The sequence below is a fragment of the Coturnix japonica genome, chromosome 6 (assembly GCF_001577835.2).
Source record: "Coturnix japonica isolate 7356 chromosome 6, Coturnix japonica 2.1, whole genome shotgun sequence".
Taxonomy (NCBI): Eukaryota; Metazoa; Chordata; class Aves; order Galliformes; family Phasianidae; genus Coturnix; species Coturnix japonica.
Genome location: NC_029521.1, coordinates 29,643,611 through 29,660,059, shown reverse-complemented (window position 1 = coordinate 29,660,059; position 16,449 = coordinate 29,643,611). Strand labels below are relative to the sequence as shown.

At 42.7% G+C, this 16,449-nt stretch overlaps 1 long non-coding RNA gene across 1 annotated transcript; it reads right to left on the bottom strand.

Annotated features, from left to right (window-relative positions):
• Positions 1-585: 585 nt before the first annotated feature.
• On the bottom strand, positions 586-2,301 carry LOC107316235. The gene is made up of 3 exons (XR_001556248.2): positions 1,999-2,301; positions 1,497-1,598; positions 586-906 (listed from the first exon to the last, which is right to left on the bottom strand). It is a non-coding gene; the product is annotated as an uncharacterized LOC107316235 (long non-coding RNA).
• Positions 2,302-16,449: the final 14,148 nt, after the last annotated feature.

Here is a 16,449-nt window from a genome sequence, read left to right as displayed (position 1 = left end):
GCTGTCTGCCAGGTCCTGAAGCTGTTTGAGGAGCAATGAAAGTTGCTCTGGCTGAGTTCAACAGTGAGCACTCAGTGCTCACAGTGGGCAGATTCCCCCCATGAAGGCACTAATGGCAGGTTCTCCATATCATTCCTGCAAAGGTATTTATTGTAGATCAGACAAATTAAAGCCTTACTCAACCTCAACTGGCTCATTTATTTTGATGTAAATCCATCTAGGATGATCCAACTGATCCCAGAGGATGGAGATGACCTGGCACTGCTCCCAGAGAGCTGTGCTACCCAATCAATGGAGGTACCAAGGCCAGAGATGGGCTCTGGGAGCCTGAGCTGGCATTCAAGCCACAGCAGGGGCTGAAGGTCATAGAATCATAAGGTTGGAAAGGACCTATAAGATCATCTGTCCAACCATCCTCCCATTACCATTGCTACCACAAGCCACTAAACCACATCTTATAGCTCCTCATCCAGACAGCTCTTGAACACTGCGAGGGACGGCAACTCCACCACCTCCCTGGGCAACCATTCCAGTGCCTAACGGAATGGCAGTGCCATTCCAACTCAAGTCATTCCATGATTCTATGATTCCATGACTTGTCATATTTCTTATTAAAGCAAAGAGTGCATCCCACGTTGCCGAATGCTAACTGATTAGGACTCACATCTGGGCACAGGGACTCCAGCCTGCCCCTGTGATCTGTTTGATTCAGATGAAGAAGCACAATGGTGACATTTGCTAGATAGAGATAAATAATCTGACCACACTGGTGCTCTGAACTCTCATACCTTGAGTAGAGAAGTTTCAGCAGAATTGGACTTTCCGGCTTTTCTTTCAGGTGGGCCTTTACCACAGGGACAGGGAGGAGGCAGTAAAACAACTTCGGGCAGGTTGGTTTCAGGAGATCTAAATAAAGAAATAAATCCACTTTCAGGCTTAATTGCCTTCTGCCAATATGCATTTGGTCTCCACTACCCCCAGGGCTCATCCCCTTCAGTCCTGCACAGACAGGGGCGAGGATTTCCTTGTTCTGACTTTGCAGGCACCCAGCAGTGCTGTCGGGCTCCCAGCAGCAGAAGCTAAAAGCCAGACACCGAGCCTATGTGCTAAGGAGCCCTTGTACTGTGTTGCAGTAGGGCTGGTTGCTTGTATGCCCTGGGGTGGGTCTGATGTTGGAGGAGAGCAGCCCATAAATTCACGCTTGCAGTTTGTTCCATATCAAAGCTCTTTGATTTACTTAAGAAATAAAGTATCTTCTGTTGCTCCATTCAAATGTTATATACAGATTTAATCACAAGCCCCATGATACTTTGTGTTATTCACAAAGCTGTGCCTCTGTACATCTCAGATTCCTTTCTTTTTTTTAAGTACCCATAAGATTAAGAAGAAGAAGAAAAAAATAGACCATCAACAGAAAAAAAATACAGGGACGCCAATGACATTTTCCTTTTTACAGTCTTATTCTTAAGCCAAATGACATGATCTGGGGGACTCACCTCAACTCCTTGGTGCCTGGGATTGCTTGTGCATCATGAGACATGCTCTGTCACTGGCATACAGCACTTCATAAGGACTAGAACACCACAGGTGGCTTCATGCTGCAGTAACAAAAAGGTACGCAGTCTGCTGGGTAGGGGGGAAGAGTAAAACAAGAAAGAAAGGAACAGAAGCGAGCACCTGGATTCGATTTAGGAGAAGAAAGGGGTCCCTTGAAAGCAGGAAGAGCTTAGGAAAAAGAGTGAGGAGAAAAACCTTGAAAGATTAAGAGGAAAAAAAAAAAAAAGTTGAAATAAAGACTTGAAAGGGTTATACTTGTATAAAGATGCTTATCTAAACCACCAAAGCTTTGTCAAGGCTGAACTTCTCAACCTCCTGGCATAACGAACCCAGAATCCACTTCCCTGTCCCAAGCCACATCCCCACACTCCCCCTCACACTTTCCCAGTTCTCCCTGATCACCTGCTCCCCAAAACATTATGGGTATGGGACACAGCTTACCCCTAGCCAGTAGGTGTCCTTCTGCACCAGAACCGCAGCTGGGCAGCTCTGTTTGGCCAACTCTGCCTCTTTGGACAATGTTCCCAGACACTGGGTCTGGATTTGAGGATGTTCTGTCTGGAGCCAGAAGTTGGACCCAATGGTCCTGGTGCATCCCTTCCAGCTCAGGATGTTCTGTGGTTCTGCAGTTCTATAGTGGAGGCTGGTGAGCAGAAGCAAGATGGACAGTAGCACAATGCAGATAATAGGCTATGATTAAAGAGAGAACTGCTCAGCACCCCACAGAGGGAAAGGCAGACGTACCCTTTGTTCCTAAGTGGAAGTAACACCCATTGTATTTGTTATTTTAAACAGCTTTGTCTTTCTCCAGTGTCTGGCCATAGCCAAATTCAGCCCTGCTCTAATTAGCACATCATTTACCCATACATTTGTTCCATGGTAAGCAATTCTTCCTGCCAAATGTCTATTCTTAATCCAGTAATGACAACCATGAAGAAAGAAAAACAGATTTATGGTATATACCACGTTGTACTGACTTTTCCCAGCGCAGATTTGCAAACCAAAGTCCATTTCCTTTATGTGGCAACAATAATCCTCACCTTCGTGCATTTGGGGAGGGACTGCATCTGGATCACCAAACTTGCAGGTCAACTCTACACCCATTAGAGAGATGGACACCCACACTGCCATCACAAATCAAAGCCAGCAGCAGGCAGGTGGGTGAACAAAGCTGTCTGGGAAGAACAGGAGAAGGGGAGAGGCTGATCTGGTGCCAGAGGGCACTGCTGGGAATTTCCACACTTGCTCTGGAAGCCAGCTGGGTCGAGCATTAGTGACCACGTGCATGCCATGCTCAGCTGCCTCGTGGAGAGCTAAAGCCGAGCTCTGATGCAAGGACACAGTCAGCTTTGGAAAAATGAGTAATGAAAACGATTACTGCATCCTTCAGCAAAAGCATCACGGGAGCAAAGTCTGGCTTCTGGGCTTCAGTAACTAAAAAGTCAGGGCAGATGCACAACATGGGCTATTACTGCTTCAGTCTCTTCTGTTTCACCTGAAACAACAGCTACACCCCCCTGCATGAAAGCACAGTGCAGAACAAGCAGAAGAGAAGCCAGGAATCCCTCTGTGCTTGCAGAGGGGTCTGGTTAGAACAGGGCCACATGACCGAACCAGGTTCAAGGTATAAAAACCAAGGATTGAAAACTTTGCTCATATATATTCTTCAAGTGGTGTTTAATACAGCTTCTTTTGTTTGTTTTGACAATGGATCTTATCTTTTGGTAAGGGCTGTGTTCAGGGCTATTATTACCCTATATAAAAGCCTCATAGTCTTTCTTTCCACTTGTTCAGCACACCAGAGTGGCATAGCAAATTTAATCGAAGAACGCAGCTCCAGGGAGAGCCTTTTGAGACTCTCCCCTTTTTCATAATGCTGTTATCTCCTCTTCCTTGTGTTGGGGATGCATAAAAATCACAAAAAAGTCATTCTGAGTATATTCTTCCCGATAATTATTGTCAGACTCCGAGATAAGTACCCTACGTGATGTAATGTGTGTTAGAACCGACTCTCTGAATGCAAATCCTGCCACTCTTATAGGCCCAAACAATGGTCGCCCTAAACACTAGGGCCTAGTATTTTGCCACAGACAAGAGAGAGCTTTGATTTTTTGTGTTTTGATAAGGCACAATCTGGGTGCCTTTATCTCAGCTGTTATATTTAAAGATGACATTCTAGCCTTGCCGCCTTGCCTATTGTTTTGACCCTGATTATCTCCAAATGTTGTTGTTTAGTCAAACTCGCCAGTTTAATGAAAGGCCTGCTCCCAATTTAAGGCAAATTATTTAAATGCAGAGTATCCTATACACCGCGGTTTCGAGAAGAACTAGGCGGTTAATCAAAAGTTAATTGTATAATTCTCATGCAGATTAGGGCCTCTTGCAAATGAATCCCAGGTTGTGATTATTAAAAAAAGGGAAAGTGCTGGAGTAATGCACAAGGGTCTTCAGTCTGGTAAACAATCAGCTAAGGTTTAATTTGTGGTAAACAAAGTGCTGATACACTGGGGGTCTCCAAAGGAGACAAAAAGGTGAAAATAAATTAAAAAACAACATACAGATATGATCTTTTTGTTGTTGTGGGTTGTTTTTTTTTAGGCATCTTGCAAAAACACCAGCTAAATGAATAAAAAGTAACCCATTAATATTGACTGGCAGCATCCTGGCAACATGGAAATGTTAGCAGTCGTATGATTATATCCCAGCCCTCGGACAGGGATCCTGGCCACAAAATGTTCGTGCCACCTCCAATAAACACCTATGTGGTGCTCCCAGGTACAATAAATAGCTGTAATGAACAGTCTGATTAATCACAAACTGTTTCTCTATATGCCGATGAACAGCGTTGGCAGAAAAGAGCACAAGTGGTGTGTTTACAGCCCACACGTGTGCTCTGAAGGTATCTGCGCTAAGGAATGAGCCAGCAACGCTTACAGCAGCAACAAATCCTTCCTAAGTTAAAAGAAAAAGAGCTGCTGAAGTCGGTCTTTGAAGCCTTTTAGACTGAAGTGGTGAAAAAGATATTGACCGAATGGTTGGATTCATTTGTGACAGAAAGTAACCTAGCATCTCAAGACCATGACACAGAGTTTGAGATCACTGTTTCTTATAACAGAGGAGCTCCAGAATAGCAGAGACCTCTTAAATAGAGCTGCCTGTGTTACAGGTGAGGGTAATGCTGACTTCCCACATGTTTCAATCAGACCATTGCAGTTACCTAATGAATCTTGCATTAGAGGAAGACTCCTGAAGCTAAATTGTTTGGTAATAAGCATTTTCAATCTAAACATGGGGGAGGCTTTAAAAATTCACTGTGCGTAAATAAAATACTTGATCTCTCTGACTCTTATTTTCCAAACCCTTACAGACACTTCATCCTAATATTGACATTAAACTTCAGTATTGATGTAGGAATGATGAAATAACATCAGGCTCTTGGGGGCAGATGGTTCTTACTCAAGCAAATTAGGTGCCTGCTCAGCACGTGAAGTCAGTCTCCACAGCATGCATTACTTTTTTTCTTGGAAAACATGGAAAAATTTCATGTGGTAGAACTGCCATTAATGGTTGGACTAGATGATCTAGTAGGTCTTTTCCAACCTTGATAATTCTGTGATTCTGTGTCTTTCCAGTCAAAATCCACATTTAAATTTAGGTGTGTTCCCTCTTTGTGGAGGAAAAAGCACACGATCAGTGCCAACGTGACAAAAAAAAAGTGGTATTTAATCTGCTTTAAAAACAGCAACAAAATCCTTGTAATTAGAGCCAGGTTGCTGGGGAATCATTACAGAAGTCAATATTCAGCACCAGGAAAGCATGTACGAAGTACCAGATGGTCACCAGTATAATAAAGAACACCAGAACTAAAATACTACATATCAGGGAAAAGAAAAAAAAAATTAAAGAATAACTTTCCTTAAGGGAAAACAGAACTAATCAGAATTAAATTCTTTCATTTTGTTGTGAGCTTGTTACGCTGCTCAATAGCTGAAAGCAAAGCTCCTCCTGACAAGAGAACGAACTTCGAGCTACACAAACAACGAACCCAAGGTGAGATATCTCAAAATCCATGTTTGAATGGGACAAGGAAGTACTTGGGGCACCTGGTAGTTTATATCTGTAAAGAACTCCTCGGTCTTATGCAGTTATTTCAAGCGAAGCTTGAGAAGTTTGTTCCCCAATTAACCTGGCATGACAAAATTAACCCAAGAGAACTCCTCCCCATCCTCCTGAGAACCTGCTCTTCACACCATGCCTTTAGGTACCCCGTGGCATCCAGCAAAAGACTTGTGTTTTACTGAAGAAACAGGAGCCAAGAGCAGCCAAAGAAAAGCAGAGGGTCATTTTGCATCCCCTTATGCCTACTGGTGACATAGGGCTGAGGCCTTTTGCAATCTCTAGCTTCATATACACTGAACCACAAATAAGCGTACTGAGTCAGGCATGAATTTTGCATTGGCTTGGATGGTATCTAGATGTCACCTGAGCAATCAGAAGCAGCCAATACAACTGGTATTTCAGCTAAGGGATAATTTCATTACCTGGTAATTAACAGCCAGACAAACAGAAATACTAAGCACTCTGCACAGTACCAAATGGTTGTACCTATAAAAGGATTGGACTAATTGTCATGAATTTATATTTATCTTAGGTTTTAAGGCACTGAAGTCACCTATGCAAACTCCCCCCTATTATTAGCATAAGTGCAGATGTACTGACCTGGTAATTTATACTCTTCCATGAATCAGTCACAGAAACAGTCAACGGCTGCATTGAGAAATGCCAAGTCTGCAAAAAACAGGGGAAACAGCAAATATAAATTAAAATTATAAAGCTTTCAGTGATTAATCTCTCTCTAAGATCCTGTTCTGACTTGTATACTGTCTGCCATTGATTAGATAGCAGGTCACTATTGCAACGAAACCTGAAACACTTCTAAACTCATACAAAATAAAGTCAGCCGTATTAACATCATGGATGCTCCGTTTTGAGTAACAGCGTACAGAAGAGCCATATTTCATCTTTAATTCATTCAAAGTAAAGTGACTCCATGACATCACGTTGACTTTTCCTGAGACAGTAACAGCCAGCTGATGTCACACACGTTCTAAGTAAATACGTTGCAATATATGAGCTACTATTCTTTTTCATCTGGGCAGCGATCAAATTAAGTCAACAGAAAACAAAGTAAGATGGAAGCAAACATTTCCATTTCTTAAAGTCGCTCTCGAAAAGAAAAGAAGAAATTATTTATAACACTGAGAATTTTACATGCAGGTAAGACCTTCTCTTTAGACTGCAGGAAAAAAAAACAAGGAAAGTATTACAAGCAAGCTTATGTTCCAGCCTGCACCAATCCAGATTTCATAGGTGTACGAGCCAAGGGTCCCAGAGGACCATGATTCATAATTCTATCTAGAAATGGACTAAGTATCACTTCTTGTTCCAATGCGAACATCACAAGAGCCTGGGAACAATACCAATAACTTCCTCTGTTGCTGTTTTCACAGAGGCAGACACCGTTCCCTGTCTCTCATCCCAGTCCCACTGTGAATCACATAGACAAATGCTGGCACTTCTCTGAATTGCATTCCACCCAAGCCTAAAAGGCAAATGGCAGTGACTTTGCAAACCTACCGAGACTCGTTCAGCGCTTTGAATCTCTGTCAAACAGCTTGCTGCAGCTTTAAATAATAAATAACATTTTCCACGTTATTGACGCATTTGTCACACAAACAAATGATGGCAGAGCTGTGCCCATCTCCGTCCCCACAGCCTGGAGGTTCCCAGCCCTCACCTGTTGCACAGCAGCGAGGTCAAAAGCCAAACTGGTACTTAGTGGAAAGCTGCTGTGTCTTCATCTCCCTTTTTGTGTTGGCTTCATGCCTAATTTTGCTTACAGAGATGAAGCACACCACAGCCCTCACGCCTTCGCAGCAATAGCTGATGCTGTGCAGATTGCAGCGACAGTGATCGTGGCAGCTCAAGCTGAAGCACAACTGTGATTACAGCCCTCCTAAGTCAGTTGCTCTTCATTTTCTCCAATTCCTGTGGGGCTGAAATGTTCCATGTTTGCTCTCTGCCCAGGGGCAGACAGTTTGTTGCTGAAAGAGTCAACAGAACCTGTTTTGCTTTCTGCAAATGGTTGGGGAAAAAAAGGAGTCGTCTTCAGCTCTGCAATCGGGAGATGCTCCCCTGCAGCTCAGGATGGTGTTTGTGACCATTCCCTGGGTATTAATATGGCCATGAGGAATAAAGAATGTTTGAAGTACATAACGTTCATAGATTGGGGATAACTCTTCTCACAAATAGAAAGTTCATTTGGACTTTTCAGCTGAGATCTTTGTTCAAACCACAGTTGTGAGTTGCGGTTATTTGGAGATCTGCTTTAATTATTGCTGACAGCAAAAGGCAGAATACACAGGCCCTTCAGATAACAACCAGAGGAAGGAGAAGTGGGAAGTATTACCACCATTTTATGGTGCCCAAAACAAGTTGCCAAGAAGCATAGAGACCTGGTGGCACAAGGAAGCTCCTTCCTGTGACAGGCATCCTAGAACAAGCTGCTGATCGAGATAAGATGATGTCGAAGCCAAGATCAGAATGACAGCTCTTGGGCAACATCCAGTGTGCTGACCTGAGTCACACCTGCCCATGCACACATTTGCCACCTATAAAATGGATGAAATAATCTACCTTTACTGCTTTCTTGTTAACAGAAGACAACAACTTTCCCTCTGTGTACTCTGCTGCCCAACCTGCAGACAGGGAAAAGGTGGGTGAGCTCTGAGCACCTGTAAAGGCTGATTCCCCATTTTTAGAAGGGTTAACAATTGCAGATGCTAATGATACAAGTGAGCATTCTATGATTCTATGCAGAAGTATATGCTACAAAAACAACGTGTGGGTTGGCAACCACAAGTTTTACAACAGGTGCCAAGTTATCCAGGTATTAAACATGCAGAAATGATGCAGTCCTCACACAGATTAAGAGATATCTTAGAGATTCAGAGACCGGTGACAGGGAACCAAACACCAGAAATATCAAACCAAACAGCTCTGGAAGGTCCAGAGTCAGCTTTTCCTTTGCTCTTAGATCAGAACCAAAAGAAAAATGCTAAGCAAGTGAGCAATTCCATTTGCATTTTGTGTGGCTTCCTGTATTTCTTGCAGTTGCTTGCATTGGACATCTCCAGCGGTGGCTTCTTGCATGGGACAATGCATAGCAATGCTCTGACACATTGCTGTTCTCTATCTAGTCCTGTTTATTAGGATATATCACCAGAATCTCAGTTTACACCAAGGCATGGAGACAGTACGTATGGAAACAATTAGAGTTTAATTTAATGACTGCAATTGTCCATATTTCACAGCCACGCAGAGGAGCAGTGATGACAGCTTCCCTGTAGATACATATTGTTTGAAGGTGGCTACTGCTTCCATCCTGTGTATTCCTTTTGTGTCCCACATGTGCTCTGGTTTTCCTATTTTCTGCACAGTTTTTTCACCCAGTGTGCCATACTTTGAGATAACAGCATTTATCTACAGGTCCTACTCCTGCATTAACAACCCTTCTGTTCACAGAAGCCATTTTGGACTTTGTGACTGGACTATTTGAATTGTTATTTTTATTAACTGTAAAGGACATCATCTGCATCAGTAACAGACAGTATTCAAGACCATTATATGGAACGAAGTCATTTAAACTGATGGTGGTGCTCTAGAAGGAATCTGTAGCCTGAAAATACCATACACAACACCATGAGTTCACTTACATTGATGTAACTACTTAAGAAATAAGTACCATGGGTAACAGGATGTAGTTTATATTTAGGTAAACCAATTTGTTTTGCATTCGTACTTTCAAATGTCAAATATTTCAAGATGTTACTGAATAAGAACAGAAAAAGAATGACTGGCTTTGAAAGAGATGAACTAAGAGAACTTAAGTGAATTATCAACTCTTCCTTCCCACTTCCCCAGGGTTATTACCTTGTTCACAGAACTCCTTCCTTCTCTAAATGATCCTTTGCCCCCACAACCACAAAGAGATCCATCTCTCTGTGAATGCCCATACCCACCGTGACTGCCACTGACAGTCTTCAGCCATTATTGATTTCTAAAAGCAAGGCTAGGAAGGGGACACCGCAATCATCGTTCAATCCCCTGTTACCAAAATAAAAACCTATCTGCAGAAATCACATTTAAAAGACATAAAAGATAGCTAGCAGGAGCTCTATTAGCAACGCTATTCAACTGCAGCTCTGGGTTTTCTCTTTCTCTGAACTCTAACCCATCCTGAACTGTAGACAAGGCGCCTAGTTCTTCCCTGGAGGAAAATAGAACAGCTGCCCCAAAGAGCAGAGCTGGCTTTGACCTGGATGAACCAGGCTTGGAACCAGGCTCGGAGTGTGCCTGGCTTTGTGATGGAGCTCTCAGCCTTTTCCCAACAGTAGACCTGAAAGAAAAGCCTGCTAGGAATATGCAGCTGATGTACTTATATCAGCAAATTGTGTGCCCCTCAAATAAAGCACACGGCCAAACATCAGCAGAGTTACTCAGGAAAGCTAAAGATGCATGTAAAAATAAATTAAGAAAGCTTTAATCTACTTGAATCAAAGGTCAGGAAAGACTAAATGCAATCAAGATATCACAAAGGAGATGGAAATAAGCATAGAGGAGGTAATAACAAGGACACGAGCTTAGAAGATAAAAGATAACATAACAAGCTACTCATTGTCCACACTCTCACTGGGCAACTCAGAGGAAGCAGGGCATGAGACACTGGTAATACATCTCCATTAAATATAAATAGAGGCAATATGTCATCATATTACACGTACAGCAATGATTAAAGAATTACCTAGCAAAAACGCTTATGGCATGCAGAAATTTCAGATCTAAGTTTGTATGTGAACCTGGAACATCTGGGTGGTGGAAAATGAAGGTTTACAGATAGCCAGAAACATATATGACATTTAGATGCACATGCAATAGAATGACACTTAGATACCATTGAACACCATCCTATCAGTTGCCTCTGCTGACCAAATCAGCACCCTGCAGGGCAGCTGGCAATCCTTACCCTGTGATGCTAAAAGAACTGGAGTTAAATCAAAAACTACTGCTATAGAGTAGGGAATAAACATCAGGAGAGCAGTAATGTAATCCCAAGAGATGATTCCAAAGTAACGCTTCTTTCCACATATGCTTTTATTTGCCCCTCCAATAATACTTCCAGTAAACCAGAATATTTGTTTGAGTTCAATCCCAACCTCTGATTTTACTGCTGCCATGACTTTGGGGTTTGGCTTTAACTGCCGGATATGTACTTGCAGTTAGTAGAAGGACAACTCTCACACCTATCCAAAAATAATTAAAATGCGAATGGTTGGGTATTTACAAAAAGGAGCAGGAGGTGATATGCAGCAACTATCAATGGCAGAAAATAACCTGCAATGGGAAGAAGAAGGGTCTTGGGAAAAGGTTATGAAAGAGCTCAGTCTGAGAACAGCAACATAAGGCATCCAGTGCTGCACTTTTCAAGGTATCCCCCTACAACAAGATCACCTATTTCATTCCTCATTTCCAGCCCTCTTCACAGAGGGATATTTACTTCCCTGCCTTGACATAACCTCTTTTCACTCAAAAAAGCCATTCACATTCAAACACATAAAAACATTTGTGCCGATAGCACGCAGAGCCACTTGTCCATCAACTGCCTTCCACCCCTACAGTACAGCAGCACCTGTACTAACAGCATCATCACGGTATTAACCACGAGCAATAACCCAGCTGCCTGCTGCCAGAGCCTGCTACACCCCCAAAGCCACAGTGTGAGCAGGCACCAGGAAACAAACTTCCCTTCTGCACCCCTCAGCTCTGCATGCTAATTGTCACGCTTGTGCAGCTGAGCAATTACATCACGCTCCTCCATGCTGCTCTGGCAGCACGCGCCAGCCCTGCCCTCCTGCAGCCCCGCTCCTCCAGCCTTTGCCCTCTCTTGAGCAGACACTGCCAGTTGAGCTAAATTGGGTAGTGGTTTTAGAAGTGAACAAATTGGGACTAAAGAAAGACCCCAAGCTCATTTTCAATTTTGTTCTGAGCTCCTATTTGAACTCGAGTACTTAGGAAAGCAATAAATAGGCCAGGGCCATAGGGGAACAGCACTGGATGTACATGTGGGTCAGGGGTTACCACTAGGACTTTCCTTAGGAATTCAGATGATAATATATTAGAAAATAAAATAAAATTCAAGCCACAAAAAAGTTTTGCAGGGAAAGCTTTGGCTATTCATAGGCACAGGTACTGTAACAACAGCACAATCAGCACCTGAAAACAAATCAGAACAGTATTTAGAGTAACATTTCTTTTACTGTCATTTCCACACTGTAAATGGAACTTCCCACAGCATCCACTTCAAAACAGGCACTGGACACTGATTACACACAGTTGCTATGGAAAGGCTGATGGAGCTTCAATGCTTCAATCTGACTTTAGAAAAACATGTACTTTAACTTGTAATGCATCAATAGTTTCTTTATAGCAAAGTTTCAGTCTCTACCATTATAAAATAGATGATTAAATGACGCTTATCTTTATACAGCCCAAAGTTCCTATAGTGACACCATACAACAAACCCACAGATCTGCCCACACACTGTTTGTTCTTCTCCCTTGTCCTCAAGGTGACCAAAAAAACACATGCTGATGTCAATTAGGTGGTTTACTGTTAGTGAAGGTGTTATTATACCTGCTCAGTGTTTTTTATCAGCTATTCAGTTTGATTTTGCCATACTATAATAATGCAGAAGTATCCTCATGACCACACAGGACAACATGCGGTGTGAACTGGTCTCAAATGTTTCAGAGCTGGAGTCATCCAAAAAAGAGGATTTCTGCTTTAATTGTATCTTTGTAGAGATATCATAATCTAATTATGTTATAGGGCTCCACCTGCTCCTTCTTTAAGGATCCTTAGAGTATAATGCAGAACTAATACTACACGAACCCTCTTATGTCCATTGTTGCTATTATTTTGGAATCATGAAGGGGATATTTCAGTTTTCATATGAATAGTTTTGATTAATGCCAATACTGAGCAATCAGAGTTTGCACTGACATCTCACTTCTCCAGCATTGGACAATAATTATTACTGCTGGTTTCTGAGTGAAAGAAAAAGATAAAATAGTCCTTCCAATGGAAGGAATTATTCAAAGAAATGACCAAAGAATTCAAAATGAAGAAACATCCATCTTTGCTAACACAGAGCAAACCCCCTTTCCCTTTACCCTTGGGGCTACCTGCTACATTTCAATGCATACTGGTTTGCACAACAGTTTGCCGCAATAGTTTTTCAGCCCTACTTATTATAGTGAAAAAAAGACCTCAGAAACTTATTCTACTTACTTGGTCAGGAAAGGGAGCCAGAACTATCTGACCGGGTTCTGAGTGGTTCCTGAATGACACATAAAAGCACAACAAAAGTCTTTCAGGTCTACCTGCAACCCAAACCTTATGATTGGATGACTATGGCAATATCTCAGCATTTGGTAAACAGTTCTCCTAAGGAGCCTTCAGGTTAATGTCAACTGCCTACTACGTGATTTTCACCAGCCATACAGTGCTATGGCCCTTCCAGATCCCCATCCTAAGCCAAGAAGAGAAATCCGGGGCCTGGAACACGATGGACAGGCTTTCAGCTTATATCACAGCCGCACTGCACTGGAGGTCTGACAGCTGGCAAGGGTTGCCAAAAATAACCTTTATGGCAGTTCTCCTCATAAACTTACTTGGTGTTAAGGGCAGCGTGAGGTACAGAGTCCCAGCAAATAGACAACCAACAACAGAGCAAACGCACAAAGTGTTGGCCATGGTTGGCAGCCAGAGGGAGCACAGAAACTTCCCCATGACGATACGGTCTTCCCAGCAATGGTCTTAGAACAGCAGCACAGACACACACCTGCAAAGAGATCCACTGCGAAATATAGAATCATTAAGGCTGGAAAAGACCACGAAGATCACCCAGACCAACCCCTACCCACCCCCCCCATGCCCACGTCCTTATATGTAAAGTGGAAATACTTCAAAGATGGCACCACTGAACAATTTGGAGCACACAGGATGCATTAAACCCTTTAGAGATCTGCTACTCCAGATTCAATGACAGGACAAAAACTTGCAGAGGAGAAAAGGATACACCACAACTTTTCTAAGTCTTCCTACAGCTGCTTATTAACTTTGTATCTTTGCATTTAAGCTTCAGTTGCAGCCAATAAAAAGAATCGGATAAAAATTAGTGGCTGCTTATCAATCTGAATGCAGGCATCTATTATTTGAAACTAATGCACTCACATGCAGGTGATGTCAGTGACCGTCCCGCTCTAATGCAGGTGTTGGGAATTGGAGGGTTTCAGTTTAACAAACCAATGCCCGGAGCACCCAGTTCATGCATGTACTGCACAACTGGTGCTCACTTCAGCCTCTCAGTGACTTGGACACTTAGCTCTGGTTATATCTTCAATCTGATATTTGAACGGATTTCTGGATTCTGAACTAATTCAATATAAGAGTGTTTTGTACACCAAAACAGACTTCTGTCTCCATTCCCCAAGGCAAACGGACTTCCCTTTTCCTTCTCCTTTTCCCAAGGGTCTTTTCAAAACATTAAAACTGCTTAAAAAAATTGGGAAAAGGATATCAGTTTGAGAGAGGTATCAGAAAGCTCTTCACACACACACTGTAACAGCATGTCCTCATTCCTAGCTCTGCTCTGCCATCGTTTCGCTCTGTGCACCAGGAAAGGTGGGAAAGCACAAAAAAAGGAGAACAAACTAATAAAGAACAACTCCAGGAGCACATCAAAAGTGCATCTCAGGGCATGGGTGTCACCCAGCAGGCAGGGCTGTGGGCAGCCAAGGTGCTCCGCTGTGTGCAGCACCATTGAACTCACCGTCATAAGGGATGGTGATGGCAAACACAGTTCGGTCGTGCGTCCGATTCTGCCCAACTACTGATGTGAAATTTTAATCAAATAAAAACCCACAAAAAAATAAAAAAAAGCCCCACAAACCAGAGAAGCTCATTCAAAAAAGAAATTAGTGGGGGGGGAAAAAAAAAAACTTTGGTCGTCTCTCATCAGTGAAAACTGATTTAGTTATGCAAATTACTGCTATGAATATTAAACCACTGATGAAAGGTTTTTAATGAAGGGATCTTTTGTTTTGGAAATGCAAGGGTATATGCTTTAATTTCTTGCTAATTTACTGTTCTTTGATAATGTTCGCATTTTCCCCAAAGTGACTTCACTGATGGGTTTAATACTGTGAATAGAACTACAGGCCAACAATACTGGTTTTGACAAGCCTTCCCCTGTGTAACTATAGATCATGATTTGCAGCCCCTTATGCACAATTCTATTAGGGTGAATTTTGTCTACAGGGCTTTCCATGAAATGAATTCTCATTTTAATGTTAGCCTCCTGCAGTTTTTAATTTTTAATCTGTAATATGAAATTGCAAATTTTACAAACATCATTTGAAAAAGCCACTAGGACAGAACCGAATGCCAAAGTTTACATATTGCCTAATTAGACTGTTATGAGAAGCAGCTTATCAATGTCAAGCCAAAGATCATCAAAAAATCCAATTACTAATTTGAAAAACACATATATTTATAGGTTCATTTTGTTTAATTTGCATCTGATTAGCTTAATAATTGTTTAAAAATTGTATTAAGGTTAATGATTGTGGTGCAGCTCGCAGCACACCTGGGCTGGGAAGGCGGCGTAGCAAATTAGCCGGCTGCCCTACCTAAAATAAAACTCAGCTGCAATCTCTTCCATCATAAAGCACAGTGAATTCATTACTCAAATGACAAGGCAGTTTTAAGCATGAGATGATATTAAAGCACTCGCTAGCTGTCTCTGTACAGCTGCAGTGCTGGTCAGGTGCTAAGGAAGGACGCACCCATTCGTATGGGCACTTCTGAGCCTTGCTGAGGAGTGCATCTTATTTACAACACAGTGTGCCATGCCCTGGGAAGGACAGCTGAGATCAGCTTTGTTATACTAACACAGCATGGGGGGGATCTGGGCTCTTAACAGATGGGAATAAAAGCAGACAGCCACTCGGCTGGGCTTTATGAAGCTGAAGAGAAACTTTACAAGTTTGGAGTTTATTATTATGGCAGTGGATAAGACTGCAGAAAAGAGGCCTGCTCGATACTACGCAGTTTTGATTTGGAGCTCACTCTGCCACTACTGAGTTTGCTTGGGTGAAGTCAACAGCACCCTGAGGACACACGCAATATGCCAAGAGGGAACAGCCACAGGCACCACCAATGCCATACATGGGGTTGGGGGGCTCTGAGCTCCACGGGGTGACGTGAAGGGCCCCATTGCACGACTGCCCACAAACTGCCTTTGCCCTGAAACTTAGAAGTCAAACTCAGCCCACAGCTTCCTTTATTCAAATGGGAGCATGGCTCAGAAGGGCCATCTTTTGCCCGGGGATGCCTGGCTTTCCCTTTAGTTAATGGAAGAGGAGGCTTCTCTAGAGGGCGAATGGGAGCTGGAGCCTCATCCAAAGTGCCCTGCAGGCAGAGCTGGGTCTCCACTGACTGTGTGGGGCTGTGGGAGGCAGGTCTCCAGGTGATCAAATTAGTCTTTGTGGCTGCCTCACTCCCTAATTGCCATTAGATACACCAAGTAATGAACAACGTGTAACGATAACAAAGGGAGCACAGATAGAAACAGGAGAAAAATTAGCCTGCGCTAATTGGTGGTCTTGGCCAACTGTAATCACACACCTTTTAAAAGGAGGGCTACAAAAGAATACCCAGCTCCAAAAGACACTGCAGAACCTCACAGTGAAATGACCTTATCTTGGTAGT